Source organism: Setaria viridis, chromosome 7 (genome assembly GCF_005286985.2).
Source record: "Setaria viridis chromosome 7, Setaria_viridis_v4.0, whole genome shotgun sequence".
NCBI classification, from domain to species: Eukaryota; Viridiplantae; Streptophyta; class Magnoliopsida; order Poales; family Poaceae; genus Setaria; species Setaria viridis.
This window is the reverse complement of record NC_048269.2, coordinates 9,163,246-9,182,450: the sequence shown is the minus strand read 5'-3', so window position 1 is coordinate 9,182,450 and position 19,205 is coordinate 9,163,246. Positions and strand designations below refer to the sequence as shown.

Below are 19,205 nucleotides of genomic sequence, written 5' to 3'. Positions count from 1 at the left end.
ATCTATTCGAGCTGTCCACATAAACTCACCCCTACACGACGACTCTATCCTACACTTGTCCCACCCCGAGGGTGGAAATCCTTGTGCATATCCTGTGATAGAAACCCGGTTAGAAGAAATTTCTGTTGTCTGTGAGTACCCCGATGTATCCTGGATGATCTGCCCGGCATGCCACTAGATAGGGATATTGAGTTTGCTATCGAGCTACAACCAGGCACAGCCCCAATATCAAAAAGGCCCTATCGGATGCCACTCGCCGAGCTGGCAGAACTAAAAGCCCAACTGCATGAACTCTTGGAAAAGGGATTTATTCGTCCCAGTATTTCACCATGGGGGTTGCCCAGCATTGTTCGTAAAGAAGAAGGATGAGAGTCTACACATGTGTGTGGACTACCGACCTCTCAATGTGGTTACTATCAAAAATAAGTACCCTCTTCCCCGCATTGACGTGTTGTTTGATCAACTAGCTAGAGCCAGAGTATTTTCGAAGATAGATTTTCGCTCTGGTTATCATCAAATCAAGATCCGATCATGTGATATTCCCAAAATCGCCTTCTCCACACGATATGGACTCTATGAGTACCTGGTTATGTCTTTTGGACTCACTAATGCACCCGCTTATTTCATGTACCTCATGAATTCGGTGTTCATGCCCGAGGTGGACAAGTTCGTCGTGGTATTCATTGATGATATCTTGGTGTACTCGAAGAACAAAGAAGAACATGCTGAGCATCTTCATGTGGTTCTTCAGCGTTTGAGGGATCATCAGCTTTATTCCAAATTCTCCAAGTGTGAGTTCTGGTTAGAGAGTGTTAAGTTCTTGGGACACACGATCTCTCGGGATGGCATAGCAGTTGACCCCAGCAAAGTACAAGAGGTCATGGACTGGAAGCCACCCACTTTGGTTCATCAAATCCGAAGTTTTCTTGGTCTAGCAGGCTATTATTGGCGGTTCATCCCGGATTTCTCAAAAATAGCCAAGCCTATGACGGAGTTGTTAAAGAAAGGAGCCAAATTCCTATGGAGTGATAAATGTGAAGAAGCCTTCCACACCCTAAGAAGACTCTTGACTTCTGCCCCAGTCTTAGCGCAACCTGATACCACTAAGCCATTCGACGTGTATTGTGACGCCTCTGGCACTGGACTTGGATGTGTTCTTATGCAGGACAACCGAGTTATTGCCTATGCCTCACGAGCGTTACAACCTCATGAACTGAACTACCCTACACATGATCTTGAGTTGGCAGCAGTGATCCACGCTCTAAAGATATGGAGACACTATCTGATGGGCACTCACTGCAATATCTACACCGATCACAAGAGCCTCAAGTACATCTTTACTCAAGCAGACCTTAATATGCGCCAAAGAAGATTGTTAGAGCTAATCAAAAATTATGATTTGGAAGTGCATTATCACCCTGGCAAAGCCAACATAGTAGTAGATGCCCTCAGTCGCAAGGTTCATTGCAATTGTTTGTCAGCAACCAACTTCACAAAAACTCTATGTCATGAGATGGGAAAACTTAGTTTGGAAATCATTCCCCATGGCACCTTAGGACATGTTTCCATTGAATCTACCTTAGAGAACCAAATTGGGCTGGCACAATTAGAAGATGAGGAAATAAAGCTAATTAAAGAGAAAGTGGCACAGGGAAATGAGGGGTATAAGCATTTCCGACAGGATGAAAATGGGAGAGTGTACTATGAGAACCGACTCGTTCCGTCCAACCCCGATCTTAAGAAGCAAATCCTAGATGAGGCATACCTCTCCAAGTTCTCGATTCATCCTACAGCAATAAGATGTATCATGACCTCCATCAAACTTTTTGGTGGAGTGGAATGAAACCGGAAATTGCGTGCTATGTCTCGGAATGCGACACGTGTCAACATGTCAAGGCAAGCCATTTGAAGGTAGCAGGTACCTTGCAACTGCTACCTATTCCATCTTGGAAATGGGAAGATATCAGCATGGATTTCATTGTGGGATTACCCGTTACCTCTCAGCGCCATGATTCTATTTGGGTTATCGTGGATCGCCTCACCAAATCTGCGCACTTTCTTCCTGTTCACACTACCCATACAGCTCGAAAATATGTAGAGTTGTATCTTGACCGTGTTGTCTCCTTCCATGGTGTTCTGAAGACGATCATCTCTGATCAAGGTGCTCAGTTTGTGGCACGCTTTTGGGAACAACTGCAATCGTGACTTGGCACCAAGTTAATTCGTAGCTCCACTTACCACTCTCAGACCGATGGTCAAATAGAAAGGGTAAATCAAATCCTAGAAGACATGCTACGCGCTTGCATCATACACTTTGACAAGAATTGGGACAAATGCTTACCCTTAGTAGAGTTTTCTTACAATAATAGCTACCAGTCTAGCTTAAAAATGGCACCATTTGAAGCCTTGTATGGTAGAATGTGTCGAACCCCTTTGAGTTGGTCACAAGCCAGAGAGAGAAGAATCTATGGACTCGACTTGGTGATTGAAGCTAAAGAACAAGTAAGAGTGATTTAGGCACATCTAAAAGCCGCTCAGTCACATTAGAAAAGTTACTCCAACAAAAGGAGGAGACCCTTGCAGTTTGATATTGGTGATCATGTATACCTCCGAGCCTCCCCAACTAAAGGTGTACAACGGTTTGGGGTAAAAGGAAAATTGGCTCCCCGTTACATTGGCCCCTATGAGATTGTGGAGATATGCGGACCCGTTGCATACTGGATCTGACTCCCCGAGCAGCTCTCAACTATTCACGACATCTTCCATATCTCCCAACTGAAGAAATGTGTCCGAGTCTCGACCGAAGTCTTGGAGCAGGATCAACTTGAAATTGAACCCGACTTAACCTACACCGAATATCCTGCCAAAGTCCTTGATCGTAAGGAGAGGTACACCCGACGACAAGTTGTGAAGATGTATAAGATTCAGTGGAGTAACCACATGCAAGATGAAGCCACATGGGAAACAGAGGAATATCTGAATAAACACTTCTGAGGTTTTCTTTTCAGCCAAGGAGGTAAGACCCACAAACCACACTAGTTGTCCTTGCACTCGAATCTCGGGACGAGATTCTTTTTAAGGGGGGTAGGCTGTAACAACCTGGGTGCTTAAACGGTGCTTTAATCGTAAGAGCAAGTCCTTTGTGCTTAAAGAAGAGCTTTGGTAACTTTCAGGCAAAGTCCAAGCTTTGGGGCTCTCTATTTAGACGTTTCCAATGTCATATTGAGTTAAGCCCAATACCAAAGTTTTAGAGCTTTGGAACCTTAACAACTTTGTTTTAAGGAGCAAGTTTGAAATCTGCCTCGAAAGCCTTCAGAATACAGGTAAAAGTCCCCTAGCTTGGTCAACTCAGCCTCCTTCAGCAATTCTGGCTAAGTCTGGAAAATCAGCCTAACCGGGCGCCTTAAGGTGGGTTTATCTTTTGAAAGTTGAGCAGAACATCAGAAAATCCCTTCTTAAAAGTTGGAGAACTAAGTTTCTACAACAACTTTGTGAATTCGACCTTGGTCCAATTCACCTCTGAAGCTTCCCAAATCTGCAGCTCAGATCAGCCCAGAACCCTGAAAACCAGTCAAAACCGCCACTTTTCCTGAAACCGGCGTTCCTCCAAACTTTGGAGCTTTGAATCTCCAAATCCACCATGTTTTTGAACTCGGTCAAATTACAAAAGATGGACCTTGGTCTGTGTACTACAACTCTTGTAAAGGGAGTCAACGTGGCGCAGTTTGAAAATTGGGAGATCAGGAGGCTTGAAGATGGGCCCAGCAAAGGATCTCGCGGATCCATCAGACAGACAGCAGCAGAGCGCGCGTGCGCCGTGCTCAGAGCGCCGCCGCCGTGTGGCATGAATTCGCTGGCGAGCGCCGCCTCGCCCAGTCGCCGGCCCAACAAGATGGGTCGACGCGCCTCACTCTCCAGTCGCGCGTGACGACAACCCGCGGTCCTTCGCTCTGTCCCATCTCGTCTCGCCCGAGGCCTCGCTGGCTGTGCCAGGCGCACTGCCTGCAGCTCCGCCGTCGCCCCGACCACTCTGCGACCGAAGACCGGCCGCTGCCGCGTCGGTGCCATCTCGCCTCCCTCGCGCATTTGCCCCACCCAGATCTCCGGCTGCGCGCCCCAACACCTTCCGACCTCCCGTCACACCCCAGTCGCGCTGCCCACGCGCGCGCCCCGTGACGCTGCCACCTCCGTGAACCGCCGCACAGGCAATGACAGCTCCTTTCCCCCGCCTCGCCAGTAGCGTGCCTCGGCAGAGCCGCTAGTCCCGTGCATGCTTGCGTCACATTGCTCGTCCTGTCACCTCGCCTGCAGTGCCCTTCCCTCCCTCCTGTCCGCCAATGGTGTCACCGCCATTAATGGCTACGACCACACACGCGCGCAGACCTAGTAGATCCGCATGTCCAGCAAACCCACTTTGCCCCCAGCCCCAAATCCTTGCTGCCCAACCAGGGCAAAATTGCGTCCGAACTCGCCAATGGAGGTGCCAACCAATCGCCGCTGCGACAGAGCACTTCTCTCTCGATCTTATCCTCGCGCCCGCTCGAGCTCGTTTCCTTCCTCCGAACACCTCCGCGCATCTATAAAAGGGGACCGAAGCCTCTTACTGGAGTTCCCTTCGCCACCACTCGCTCAAGTTCCGCCGCCGCACACTCCTCTGCTTCGCGCTCAAGTGCTGCCGCCTGAGGTCGCTGTGGAGCTCCCCTTTCCACCCAACCCGTACCTTGCCGACCCCACCAGCCACTTCTCCATCCTCTCACGCAGCTCTGGAGCTTGCTTGTTGTCGACAAGAAGCACCACCACCGCCGAAACGCCGCCAGTTCCCGCGACGCTGATCCGAGCCACCGTCATTCCCCGTTCCACCTTGGCTTGGTTCTTCCCGACCCTAAGACCTTGTCAGTAGGACCGGAGGTGAGCTGCTGATTCAGCTCTTCCTGGCCCTGAATCGTCCGCGGAAGCGAGCGAAACCTGTCCACCTCGCCCGAGGGCTCGGTTGTCTTTTTCTTTTGATCGAGGGTATTTGTGTAAAATTTTGACGACTTCTCTGTGTTAAATCTGAGGATCCCGGTACATTTATTCCTTAAGTCTAAGGGTCAAATCGTAAAATTTCCCCGATCCGACTCTTTTAAATCGTTCAAAATCAACAGAAGCTTGGAAATTACATCTTAAACCGACGGCACCTACGAGCTTCATCCGGCGCTGGAAGATGAAGTCATAGCTGAGCCACCGCCTGCAGGAGTCAAGCCCGAGCACACCGAGGACCAGTTCGCTACCGCTCCGCTTGAAGGCAAGCCCCGCAGCATGACCCAGTTTTTCTAAAATTGTGCATACCTTCTATTGTTATGTGTGCGCATTTACGTTCCAGGAGTTGCTTGAAACCGTAGATGCATGACTTAGTTTCCCTTTGATCTGAACACGAAATCATAGATGCATGACTTAGTTTCCCTTTGATCTGAATACTAGTATGATAGGCCGAGTAGTTGCAATTCTTAAACAGGACTCGGTAAAAGTCGAGTGATTTCCTGTCACTCGCGAGTTATATGAGTTGCTTGCTCTCCTTTTTGTTACAGCTATAAGGACGATGGACGGGGCAGGGCTCTGTGAACTATTTTGGTGGTCGGTGGGTTGCCCTGTTTGTCTACATGAAATTGGATTAAGGTCGAAAGGTGATGGTGTTCGTGATCAAGTGTTTGAAAGTACTAATCTCATACCTAGTATAGGATGGGGAAGCCTAGTACCTGATTGACCCAGGATGTGAGTGGTTCGATCCACTGTCTCTGGAATGAAGTTCCCTTGCGGTCGCATGTGCTGACAAGTGCAGTCATAGAACGGTAGAGGCCAGGTTTGTGGAGCCTTGTACCAAGGGAAGTGGGCCCGATACGGGTTTGGGCATTGATGGGGATGGCCGACAAAGGAAGCGACCCTTCGTGGTGTGTGGATGTTGTGATATTAGGTTCACCATGCATGGTTAAAAAATTCGAATCGATTCGTCTGCCTCTGACAGTTTGGGGCTGCTTGATCGCTATGCTACACTGAGTAAGAATGAAAGATGGTGTTGATCTAATATGTTTTCCCTGCATTAATTATTTGGAAACTATGCTTGTTTAGTATAGTTGCTAACTTAGATTGGTAATTGAACGTAGAACTTGTGGCTAAAATTTTGAGAGGAAGGACCTACTGTAGTCGCTTTTGGCAAAAACAAACCCCTCAGTCAAAAAGCCTTTGCATGTCTACAAGTTGGTTGAGTAGTTACCACCTGTCGGTTAAGTCTTGTTGAGCATAATTGCTCAGCCTTGCTTGTGGTACATCTTTCAGGTGTTGTTGATTTCTCTAAGTTTGCTACAAGTGGCACTTGGCCACCCTAGCTTCCTCCTGGATGGACGGTCGAGTGGGATCCCTCCTCGGACGGCGAGGACGGGAATCATTGATGTCATGATCGGCCTCGTCGTGACATCCGACATCGGCGCTAGTCTTCGTTTGTTCATTTCCGCTGCTTAAGAACTCTGCAAACTATGTTTGAATTTTGAACATGATGTTGTAATAAATTTTTGTACTTGTTTAATTTGGATGATTTATTGTATTCTCTGGAACCACTCACCTTCGTGTGAGCTATGCTTTCTCGATCCTGTGTAGTGGTTTATCGGATGAAATCCGACGGACTGCCAAATTAACTTGATTAAAGCACGTGATCATATGTTAGGCAATTTAATTGTGCTTTAGCTAAGTTAATTAGGACGGTTCTACCACAATCTGTACTCATAGTACAAATGCCTCCGCGTCAATCGCTGAGCATGCTCAGCGCTGCTGTGCCACCGCCATTAAAGCGCTCAAGCTCAGTTGAGTGCTGATCCTCTATAAAAGGCTGCCTCCTAGCTTCTCCTCGCTTCACCGCACCTCCTCGTCTTCACTCTACAGCACCCTGTGTATTTTATATCTTTGCAGAGCGTCGCCGCCGGGCAGCCACCACCTCCTGCAGCAAGCCCTCACCGTTGATGTGGTAATCAGCCGGCACCTACGAGGACCCCACCACATGGTGGCATCTGGCAGCGGTTATATCAGAATTGTTGTTATTTTTTCCATACATGTCTTTCCTTTTAAATTCCATTTGTTGGCACCATTGTGAAATAGTATAGTTGATTTTGGGGAAAATGTGGTCTGAATACTATTTCGGTAGCTAGCTGTTTTTTTATAAATGCTATACTAAGATCAAATGAATCTATGTTTACTGTCTGTAAGCAGGTTAGTATTTTGAGAAAACAACATGCTAATCCTCACTGGTTCGTTTAAGCATTAACTAACTATTACTATGGTACCATGTACAAAAATGTACAATTTCAGAGTTAGACCGATGATTTTGAATCACTAGTGGTTAAATCACTAAATAGTATTCACATTACTATTATGGTGATGCACATTACTACTACGTTGAGGTGAGTTTAAATCACTAATGGTTATACGGATTGTTAGACCAATGATTTCTAGAGTGACACCAATATTTCTAGACTGACCAAAATGTGGTTTACTGCCATATTGATCTATAGTTTTTTTTTATAAACTATGAACAATTTAGGTTGTGGGCCCCTTGTTTTCTTCTCCGTAACTCCACTGGTGGTATGTGTTGTGAAAAGTAGATAGTTTTTTACTATCCTATTTTGTCCAGGTTTAGACTACTTCTCTAGGCCTGTGATCAATAAAATGGTTCAAATCTTGAACAAAGTATAGCCTGGTTGAAAATGGTTTGGGTGAAAAAGCTCAGTTCAGAAGTCTATGAAATAAAAGTTTATCAAATATTGATGTTTTTCATTGCAATTTTAGGTACTCTATGAAATAAAAGTTTATGAAATAGATATGTAGCTTAGCTCCCAATTTGTAAATTTGAGTGCCTTGCCTTTGTCAATAGTTACTGCTTAGCTTCTAGACTCAAATGTTAATAAAAAGAAACCAACAAATAGTTGGATAGTATTTCCATGCAATGGGGATCAGGCCATGGTGCCTTGCCTTTGTACTCTATGAAAATGCTCTCACAAAACATGGGTCTTTGCTGTCTTCCGGATTAGATTTGCTTGTAGGAGAATAGATTGCGTATAATGGATGGATTGATTGCATTGAGGCCTCAGTTGGTATATATATAGAGTACAAAGACTTGGGAATAAGGCTCCCCCGGATACGTATATCTACAACTACCAAGTATACTCTAACATTGCTCTTCTGTCTAGGTGCTCGGTGATCCCAATATTTTGCTGCTCTCTTACCAGCTGTTTGGTGCATGTATTTCTGAATCAACATATTCTTATTTGTCTCAATATTCTTATCATTTGAGCCACAGGTGTGTGATGGGTTTGTCATGGGAGAAAGGTCTTGTCACTTGTGTGCCTGGTTGATCGGGGTTTGATTCTTTGCAGTGAAAAAAAAATCGATCTTGGTGGTCCGAGCTAATTGTACTGAAGGGTTACTTTGGTTCAGCTCAAATGACTGATGTTAGTGCGGCTGATTAGTCGTTTCTTGTCGGATATGATATGGATTACCATAGTGCCTGTAGGTAGGAGCTGCTCTATTAATCGCTGATCGCTGCTTTAGAAGCTGGTTGAGTAGGACCTGCTTAGTTAATGTCCCTGAATGATATTGGAATTCCATACTATTTCAGTGTTTTTAGAAGACGTGTGATTCAGTGTGCTACTTGCCAATAGAGACGAAAGGTTGATCTTTTTTCTACTGCAGGCAGCTGACAGTGATTTTCTGGAGCTCTTCTTTCTTTTATTCTTTCTGATTTGGGCGTTGTATTATGGCAGCATCAGGACGAAGGATCAAGGTCAGTGGAGGCAGCAGGGAAAGAGCTGCAAGCTCTCCAGCGGAACATGTTGCTGATGATCTTGTGTTCGATGTGAGGCTCTAAATAGATCAGAGGCTTCAGGTGTTGCTATCCAAGGCCAGGAACGTTTGCTCTCATGATCATCTGACAGGTTTGTTCCCGAAGCTTCTCTCTTTTCTCTGTAACGATTCTGAGAAAAGATGCCATCTGGTTCATGGAGTATTTTCTAATTTTATAACTATAGTTTATATGAACTGAGCAGCATGCTGGGTATAGTGGTGAGATGGTTGCTCCAAGGCGTTGCACTCCGATGACAAAGCAGGTGCTATCCCAGATTTTTCTCATTTTTGTTCTTCTCAATTTTACTCCAACCATAGTACGCAATTGCTCGTGGTAAGTGCAGCAGATGGCAAGTTTATTCTCCTATTTGTGCATGGCTTAGATTTTAATTGGACAATCAGATTGATCTAATATGAGTAATCTCCAAGGTTGTTATTGGTGACCTGCATCTGTGAGTTTGGAGATAAATAAAGATGAACATACATAAAAAAAATTCCAATGAAATGTGTGGCTTTCATTTTGCATATTGGTGGTATCTAATTGCTTAAAACTGAAGGATCATTGGTCCAAAAAGGAGGTTGAATCGGAACTTTTTCAAATTCTAGAGCAATAAAAGCAAACCTTAACCTAAATTTCTAGTGTTGCCCAATCTACAAGGTTCAAATCTAGAAATTAAACACACTAGAAAGTAAGGAACCTAGTAAGGAGAGCACACTATCATGATTATCATTTCCTAAGGCAAGATATAAGCAAAACAAGCACAACTTGAACAAGAGAAAAACAACAAGTAAATTATAGAACGTAAATACTCAAAAGAAGTGCTGAAATGTAAAGAGATAGGACACGAGACAACCGGATTTTTTCCCGTGGTATCGAAGAGTTGATGCTCCCCCTAATCCAATTTGGAGCACCCACAAAGGGTTTTGCTCCCCCTCAAGCCACCAAGACTTGAGTGCTCACTAAGAATGTCCCTTCTCCATCTCCCGAACGGCGGACTTCAAACCGTGTACAAGATCAACCTCTTGGGGCTCCACAATCTCCAAAAGCTCACCAAGAACCTTCGGATCACCAAGACCGTCTAGGTGATGTCAACCACCAAGAGTAATAAACCTCAAGGCTTCACTTGACCAGCACTAAGCTCAGCCATGAACTAGATACACACTTATCACTCTTAAATACTAAGAGAAGTCCTTAATCTTGCAAATCACAAACAATTTTTGGCTCTAGCACAATCTCATTTTCTCATAGGCTCCTTGAAGTCTTTAGGGTGTCAAGAGCAACTCACATGATCCGGGGGAGGGGTATAAATAGGCTAGGGGACACCAGCTAGTTGTTAGAAAAGTGCTGCAGACAAAGCACACCATCGGATGTTCCGATGGTCTCCGTCCCCGGGGCGTCGGAACATCCGGTCTGTCATGTGACCAAATTCTAGCCGTTAGAAAAGTAACAGTGAAAAGTTCTTCCGACATTTGCTGCAACGTTTTTGAGCTAAGCATTGGATCATCCGGTACTAAAGGGAGTTTGGCCCAAAACCTTCTGTCAGCTTCAATTGAAAATATGCTTCCTTCGACGCATTCATCCGACGGTTATCCACAGGGCGTCAGACCATCCGGTGATGAAGGTCCAAAACTCAAAAATCTTCTGTTAGCTGGAATTGAAAATATACTATGTCTGATGCTCTGTACCAGTTCATCCGATGGTAGCCTCGGAACAAAGGATGCCTTCCTTAAGAAATTCCAGTCCAAGAAAATTTATCCGATGCAACTAAAAAATAGGGCGTCGGATCATCCGGCGGTCCCTTTATCTGTATAACTCATCCAATTCAATCTCATTTCAACTTTTCAACGATTTCTTCGCTTATTGAGTTCTTCTATGAGTTGTTTAAGCTACCAAGTGCCAGAGAGTACTGAGTGTGCATCATTTTCATGGCTAGCTTCACATGATCAAGTTACTATCATCGAAACCCCTCTTAATAGTACAGTCCATGAGCTACAAACTTGCAAAACCTATACTACACTAAGTGTCCTTCATCTCTTTGTGACACTTAGTTCTAGAAAGGTCCTTAGCCTTGTCGCATTAGCTTCATGTCCATTATTGCAATTCAAATTAGGGGTCCAAATTCTACTATACTCGTGACGAGATAACCAATGATATATCCGCTTCAAAATACATGGGTTAGTCACAAGCATAAGTTTGTCATTTATCACCTAAACACACCCTTACCAAAGGTTCAAAAGGGCCTAGATGACGCCTAGGTGTTTCAATCTGCTCCTTTTTTGTGATAGATGACAACACACATGTAGAGATAAAGAATTTGAATTTAAAACACAAGATAAGGAGAAGGTAAACAAGCACACATGCATTAACTTAAAGGTAACCATATACACGAGTAGACATGTTAACAATCCATCAAGCACAAAAGCCAAATGACATGTCTAATTCATGAAGATACACAAAAGAACCAACAAACACCCTCCAAGCTCCCCCTATCTATCTCCTCCTTTGGCAACGAAGCACCAAAAAAGAGACTCTAATCCTGATGAGACGGTGAAGTAGGCGGTGAAGCAAGAGCGGCGGCTCCAGAGGGTTGAACAACGTAACCCGAGACATCGACGTCGGAGCTCAAGCCGAAAACGGTGGGAGAACTCTCGGGAATAACTAGATCAACATGAGTGGAAGCGGGCACACCCTCGAGCAATGGAGAAGAAACAGCTATAGTGACACGCCCAGTAGAAATAGAAGTAGCTAAAGTGGTGCCCTGAGAAACTATCCTCTCAACCTCAGATGCCATCTCTGTATCAATCTACTGAGTGATAGAGTGAAGAGTGGCATCCGACTCATCAAGCCCCTCGGACCGAGGTGTCACAAAGGACGGAAGAGGAGAACTGAACCTCGAACCTGGGAGAGAAGGCTGCGGTGTCTCCTCGAACACAAGTGGAGCTTAGAGAATAGAGCAGATACCTGAGTCGACATCGGACTCATGAACTGACCCTGCCGTAGCTGCTCAAGAAAAGTAGTCTGTGATTGTGTAAGCTGCGGCCCTATTGTCTGTGGTAGTGAGAACATCCCTGTCTGCAAAAGAGGTGAAACTAGGAAAGTGGCTAAGGGAGTCTGCCCGATACCACCAATCAGAGGAGGAGAAGCCGCGGGATCGTGCTGGAGCTGCTGAGAGGTAGGAAGTGGAGGTGGCTCCAACCCGGTGTGACGATACAGCAGTCCAAGGCATCCAGAGAGAAAGGTGAACATCTGAGAGTTAATCATCTCCTGTTGTAGGAGCTGCTGCTTAATACCCTCAAGAATGACATGCTGGGTCTCCTGCTGAAGAGGAATTTGTGCATGCATCTGCATCTATCTCTCCTCACTCGCTCGCTGCTCGGCTGCCAAAGACTAAAGTATAGCTGTGAGCGTGTCGGGCTGAAAGACCTGAGCAGCTGTCACTGTGGGAACAGTCGGCTCTAGCTCACGCTGTGCTAGAAGAGAGGAACCACCTACCTCATCATCATGAGCATGACGAACTCTGAAAGTGGGCGCTGAAGGAGTGTAGTCCTCGTCCTCGTCGGAGTTAGAGTCTATAGCAAGGTAGTGAGGCAGAGGAGCCTCAGCTGTTGCAAGAATCTCATCCTCTCGCTCTGCCTCATCCCTAGCGGCCTATGCGATAGCTCGCTCCTCAAGCTCAACATGTGCACGCCTAACCCCTCTAGCTCCTCTCCGAGCATCATTAGGCATTGAAGGCCTATAGAACTTGAAATATGTCTTGAAGTTCTCCAAAATGGACATGTGCCTCCAAGCTCCCAAGCAAGCCAACAACCAACTAATCCAATGTGCATATGATTGCTGACGGTTCATGCCCATCCCATCCATAATAGCATCCTCCACCTCACACAAAAAGAGATCGACAATATGAAACGACTGGTGTGTCATAATGTGGTAGAGAAGCCACTGCTACAGTCTAGTTATTAACTTGGCATTCCCAACTCTGTAGAGTAACGACCTCTTGAGAGCGTTGTGAAACACATACGCCTTAGGAATCAAGCGGTCAGGAGTCCTGGGAGTGCCTAGAAGAAATGGCTGAACGAACAATGGATTGATCTGCTCATCTGTCGGAAAGATGGGGTCGTGAGCACGACGAGGAGGACCAAGGCCTGGATAGCACAACCCATGAAGTGGCACGTCGGCCTCTAGAATACCAAGATAGCGAGCGATATCGGCCCTCAATAACTGCCACTACTCTCCCATGAACATGAACCGGATCGAGAGCCTCTCAAAGTCAATGTGTACTGTAGCATAGAAAACTCGAATCCAATCTGGGACATATTGTGATCTCTCATAGAGTAAAGCTGGCAAGCCGGTGATGTACTCAAAGTGTGGAAGGATGGGAACCCTATCTTAACCGCACTCTCATTGTCACAAAGGAGGGGAACCCTATCCAAAACCACACCAAAATCACAGAGGCTTTGCTTCATGTAAAGGATTTGTCACACCTGGTTTTCAGGACAAAACTAAGTGCTTCCTATATGTATGCCAGGATCAAGTTTCATACATATAGTGACATCATTAGTGAATAACAGCAATAGTATCACGTAAAAAGATACAAATAAAGACTTACGAAACCATCAAAGTTATACAGCTTAATTATGGAAATGGAGGCTCCAAACTTCACAGGCAATCGACTAGGAGCTGCGTACGCCTAGAACTCAGCACCATCTTCACAACAACTTCATAGCACTTCTTCCTCTGAGCAACGTTGTTTATAGCAAGGGTGAGCACTTGTCGTACTCAGCAAGTGTGAGGAGAATATGAATGCAAGGGTTAAACAAGGAAAGGCTGACTGGTTGACTGCATTAAGCATTTTTAGTTGGTCAAATTTTATTAGCACCTGATTACTAAGGTATAAGTATATACCAACCCACAATTAATATAAACATAAACATAAGCCATAAGCATATGGCACAACCATAACCATAGCATAAACCACAATTTAAATCCATCTTCAAGTATATTACTCATGTGAGGGTCCAGGCTGCTCTTGACCGTGAGCACAGCTGATCGATCAGTTTTACACTCTGCAGAGGTTGCACATCTTTACCCACAAGTCGCGTAAAAGTTCAAAAGAACTTTAGACCCAACCACGCTTGTGCTGATCAGGCACAATACCACACTTCCGAGGTGTGGTTGCATAGGGACGCTACGAGGCCTTTACAAAGATTCATTAGTCAGTGGTAACCCGCTAAGGTTTTGGTGTCTGGCGTGCACAACCTATCACAGGCCGACAATGCAACGACTCAGTGCCCCCTCTTGCCTCATCACGAGTAAGATTACCCCAGACTAAGGTTTCTAATTATTCAGCCAAGACCATAGCCATTTAGTCTTTTGCTAGCACTGTTTTCCTGGGTGGTTCTCCACATTCCAATTAATCACAGTGATCTTGTATTAAAGGAAGGTGTAGCATAAATAAAATAAGTTCATCATCGTTGTTCATTAGAACCACCATAATCCAAGTATAGCAGCTAAGCATAGCTACCCAACAGAAAGATAGACTCAGGTTGACAAGGAATGATCATAAAAACTAGGCAAACCTTAATAGGACCCATCAAAGTTAATGCAAGCATATGCAATAGTGATTAAATAAAGTTATTTGGACAAAAGGACAAGGACACACTTGCCTTTCTCCAACGAAAAGTTACTCTTACTGCTCTTCAGCTCTTGCTCTCTTGGAACTCTTAATCTTCAAATCGTTCGAGCAGCGATCCTTCTACTCGAAGCAATCACCGGCACAACATAGAAGCAAACAAACAAATACAACTAAGAGCAGTACACCAATCATGGAAGAGGAATAGTAAAGCACTTTAAATTATTCTACACGTTGCTACGATCACGTGAGGACAAGAATTGCTGAAATCATAATTGAATTGAATAAAATATGGGCTTTAAGAAGAAAAGGATAGCTATTTGAACATGACGTAAGGATGATGTCACCACGAAGCAATAATCGAGAAAGGAATTAAATAAATAGATGAGCATAACTATGATGATGGGAAAAAGATGATGACATCAGGGAAGATTGCATATAGTGAAACAAATTATTATCCTAGGGATCAAGAATGATGAATACCAGAAGAGATTTCAGATGTTTGATTATGCACGAAATATACAACAGACATCCTAATCATTTTGTTATAGGAAAAGTCATAATTATATTATTGCGTAGCTATGACGTGAACAAGTATTTAGCTTGTACGCGATGCATTGAACCTTGCTTGCCTGCATGCACATAGGTACGCATGGCACTGCTTGCTTGCACGAGATGGCACATGCAGCTCTCGGAAGCAGGTAGCATCGGACTAGCTAGAGAGAGAAGAAAGAGACAAACATGCAGAGGTCCTCACTTGCTGTGAGCATGGTGAGCTCAGCCAGACGCGCGCGAGATGGACGGCGACGAGGAGAGCGTCCGCTTGCACGGCACGCGGCAAGCAGGGCACGGCGGGTCCGTGGATCGAGGAGGGGTCGAGCAGCGGCAAGATCGTTGCTTCTGCACCTGCAGAGTGCATGGGGAAGAATGGAAGATACAGCAGGCGACTGTCGTCCTTGCTTTGGAGAGACAAAAAAAAACATGGGTGAGCAGTCAAACGGGACGAGTGCAGGACGACGACCATGATGGCGTGCTCACCTCGGAATATTGCGATTGACAGCCACACAGTAATGATGGTGGGCAAAACTGATCGAACTCGATAGCTCCATAGCTGCAGCTTGACGGAGAGGTAGCAGCAGTTCACCATCGAGCACGACGTGGCCAACGCAGCAACATCAGTTTTCAGTCTGCTGTTGGCGCAATCCATCGAACAGGTTGTAGACGGGGCGGATGGCAGCCCTGTCGCAGTGCAAGAGAGGCAGGGGCAGCAGCTTGGTGCCGAGGGCGCAGAAGGGTTGGCGTCGAAGATGCAGGCCGTTGTTGCCGTGGTGGTGGCGCTCCTCGCCGGCCACCCCGAGACGGCACCACGACCCCGAAGGCAGTAGCTTTCCAGTGCGGAGGTGGCACTGGCTCTCTGGCCTGGCGTAGCATGTGAACTGGTGGCACTGGCTTGAGACGGGCACGGAGAGACAGTTGGTGGTGGTGGTTGCCGATTGGAGGAGGAGAAGAATTGGGCTGCTGATCAGTGGGGAGAGGAGGTGAGCTGCTAGTTGCTTCTGCCGTGGATGGGAAAAGGAACCAGCGTGCTTGCTGTTTTGCGTGAGATGGCAAGCAGGTGGAGATAGGTAGCTGGAGGTCCGGTTCTTGGAAGCTGCTCGAGATCGCTCGGAGGACTTGCCCTCTACTTGTTTCGTGTGGAAGAAGGGCAGAGAGGGTGAGCAGCTAGAGAAGAAAGAACCGAGGGGAGAAGAAAGAGAGCAGATGGTGACGGCAGCTTGGGAGGCGAGGAGGTGAAAGCGGCATGAGGCGCGGGCTAGGGATAGGGATGACGAGCAGAACCTCTGGTCAGCGATATAACGAGGTGAGCTGGGTTGGGCTCGAGTTTGACCTCCATCCGTCCGGTTGAGGTGAGCAGATATGATAAGCGGGCCTGGCCTAAAAGTGGCAGGAGGAGTTTGTGTACTTCAGCATTATTGACATCAAGGCTAGCTGGGCTGCTGTGGCTTGTGCCGGGCTGAAGTAAAGAAAAGCATGGGTGGGGAGAGAGTGCAAGGAAATCCAACATGGTCCTGGGTCTGATTTGGGAGAATATATAAAAGAGCATAGACTCAAGGAAATTCGTGAAAATTATAGAGTTGCCTGACGGCCAAATTGCAGAAGCTCAAAGATCTTCAGCCATGCCGGACGGGGGGCTTTAGGAGTACAACGGCTCAAAGATAGTTTGGGATACCATGAATCCAAAAAAAATACTTGGAGCTCGTGAAAAGGATTCTAGAGCCTTCCAAAAATTGGATTTAGCTCTAGGAAAAGGAGAATAAATTTCAGAAAAAGGTGAAAAATCCTCACAAGGGTCTGGGCAACGTCTAAATGGATTTTTCAAACTTTTGCACTCAAGAAACACCAAGATGCATCAACATGAATGCACAAACACGGAACATCATTATTTAATTTAGAAAAGCAAATAATTATTGTCCTATACTAAACTTCCTGTAAATAAAAATAAATGTTGGGAAAATTTTAAAATTATGAGAAAATTATTATTTATTTATTCCTTTTATTCACATCCTGAAATTCGTAAATTTCAGGGTGTGACAGGATTTGAGCGCAACATGCCTCGACGGCTATGTATTCTGCCTTCACGGTGGATAAGGCCACAGAATTTTGTTTCTTTGAGAACCAAGAGACCAAAGACCTTCCTAACAAATGGCATCCACCCAAAATACTCTTACAGTCTACTCGACACCCAGCAAAATCCGAGTCTGAATAACCAAAAAGCTCAAAACATGCACCTTTGGGGTACTACAAGCCAAAACTAGGTGTGAGTTTTAGGTACCTAAGGATTCTTTTTACGGCACTTAGATGTGATTCCTTAGGGTTGGCTTGAAACTGAGCACACATGCATACACTAAACATTATATCGGGCCTAGATGCGGTAAGGTAAAGAAGCGACCCAATCATAGAACAGTAAAGCTTTTGGTCAACCGGTTTACCTCCCTCATCCAAGTTGAGATATCCATTGGTTGGCATTAGAGTCTTGATTGGCTTGCAGTCATCCATCTTGAACTTCTTGAGGATGTCCTTCGTGTACTTTTTTTGATGGATGTGTTGGGATACGAGGTAGGCTACACTAGCGCAAAACAAAATTTTCTACCGCTCGACGCACTACTGGTGCGGAAGATGTAGATTCGCGTCGATGCAGCGAAGTGAATCAGCGTAGTCGTACATAGTCGATCACGTCGACGTCCAGCAGCTCCTCAGTAGCTCGTCCACGTGCAGCAAGATGTCCTTCGTGCCGCGGCTCGTCGTCGGCTCGTCGTGGCTCGTCGGCGGCTCGTCCAAGTGCTGCAGGCGCAACACCTACAAGGTATCCACACGTGCAGGGAGGAAGCGTCGCAAGTCGGACTGCTAGATCTGCGAGTTGCAACAGGCGAAGGCGTGGGAGGCGCGGCAGATGTGTTTCGCCAAAAGGTGTGAACCCTAGGGCATCCCCACCCCTCTATTTATAGAGGTTCCTAACGGGCCTCTGGGTCCGAGGCCCATTAGTACTTCTAAACCTAATCCAACTCGGATCACATCCGAATTGGGCTTCCAGCCCCTTAAGTGTATGACCCTATGGGTTCGGATACGTATAGACATGGCCCGAGTACTCCTACTCGGCCCAATAGTCGGTAGCGGCCTCTAGCAAGACGTGCCAACTCCTATACGCACACGAAGATCATATCAGACGAACCATCACAACATAATATACATGCTATTCCCTTTGCCTCACGATATTTGGTCTAGCTTCAAGCCGACCACTCTTTCTCGATCCTGTGATTCGGAATCCCTTTGTAGGTTAACTGTTAACCATACGTAGCATGGCCATGCATTTTCAGATCCGATCACTCGAGGGGCCTAGAGATATCACTCTCAATCAGAGAAGGGCAAATCCCATCTTGATTGACCATGTCTCATAGCATGCTTCTTGACAAACCCGAAAGCTACCTTTATAACTACCCTGTTACGGCGTAGCGTTTGATAGCCCCTAAGTAGGTCGATCCACATCTTGAATACATGCGACAATCTCAGGTCTAAGGACAAAGCGTATATGTTGTTTAAAGAGAGAACTACTTCTCATGTTGGGTCAGTCCTAGCACATGTCTCCACATGTGCCCACATTATTAGTTCAACATCTCCATGTCTATGACTTGTGAAACATAGTCATCAACTAATACATGTACTAGTCTGATATTCATGTGTATCCTCACATGAACTCCGACTAGGGACAACTTTAGAATAACCATACAAGTAAAGAGTTTCACACACAATTCACATAATTGCAAATCAATTCAAGTAGCCTTTAATGGATATTCAAGGAACACAGTATAAATCATGGATACAAATGGAATATCATCATCTCTATGATTGCCTCTAGGGCATACCTCCAATAGTCTCCCACTTGCACTAGAGTCCATCTAGAAGGTACCTAATACCCATAGCTCTTACATGCGCATCATGCTTAGCCTGCGGGAGTGGTTTTTTCAACGGATCAGAAATGTTCATATCCGTGTGTATTTTGCATATCTTGATCTCACCCCGGTTAACGAAGTCTCGAATGAGATGAAATCGCCGCATTACATGTTTGTTCTTCTGGTGGTTCCTTGGCTCCTTTGCTTGCGCAATTGCCCCATTGTTATCACAGTAGAGATTCAATGGGCTGGACGCATTCGG

At 45.8% G+C, this 19,205-nt stretch overlaps 1 long non-coding RNA gene across 1 annotated transcript; it reads right to left on the bottom strand.

Annotated features, from left to right (window-relative positions):
- Positions 1-14,276: 14,276 nt before the first annotated feature.
- Positions 14,277-16,438, bottom strand: LOC140223535 (uncharacterized). Its single transcript, XR_011898858.1, has 3 exons — positions 15,534-16,438; positions 15,253-15,454; positions 14,277-14,618 (listed from the first exon to the last, which is right to left on the bottom strand). It is a non-coding gene; the product is annotated as an uncharacterized lncRNA (long non-coding RNA).
- Positions 16,439-19,205: the final 2,767 nt, after the last annotated feature.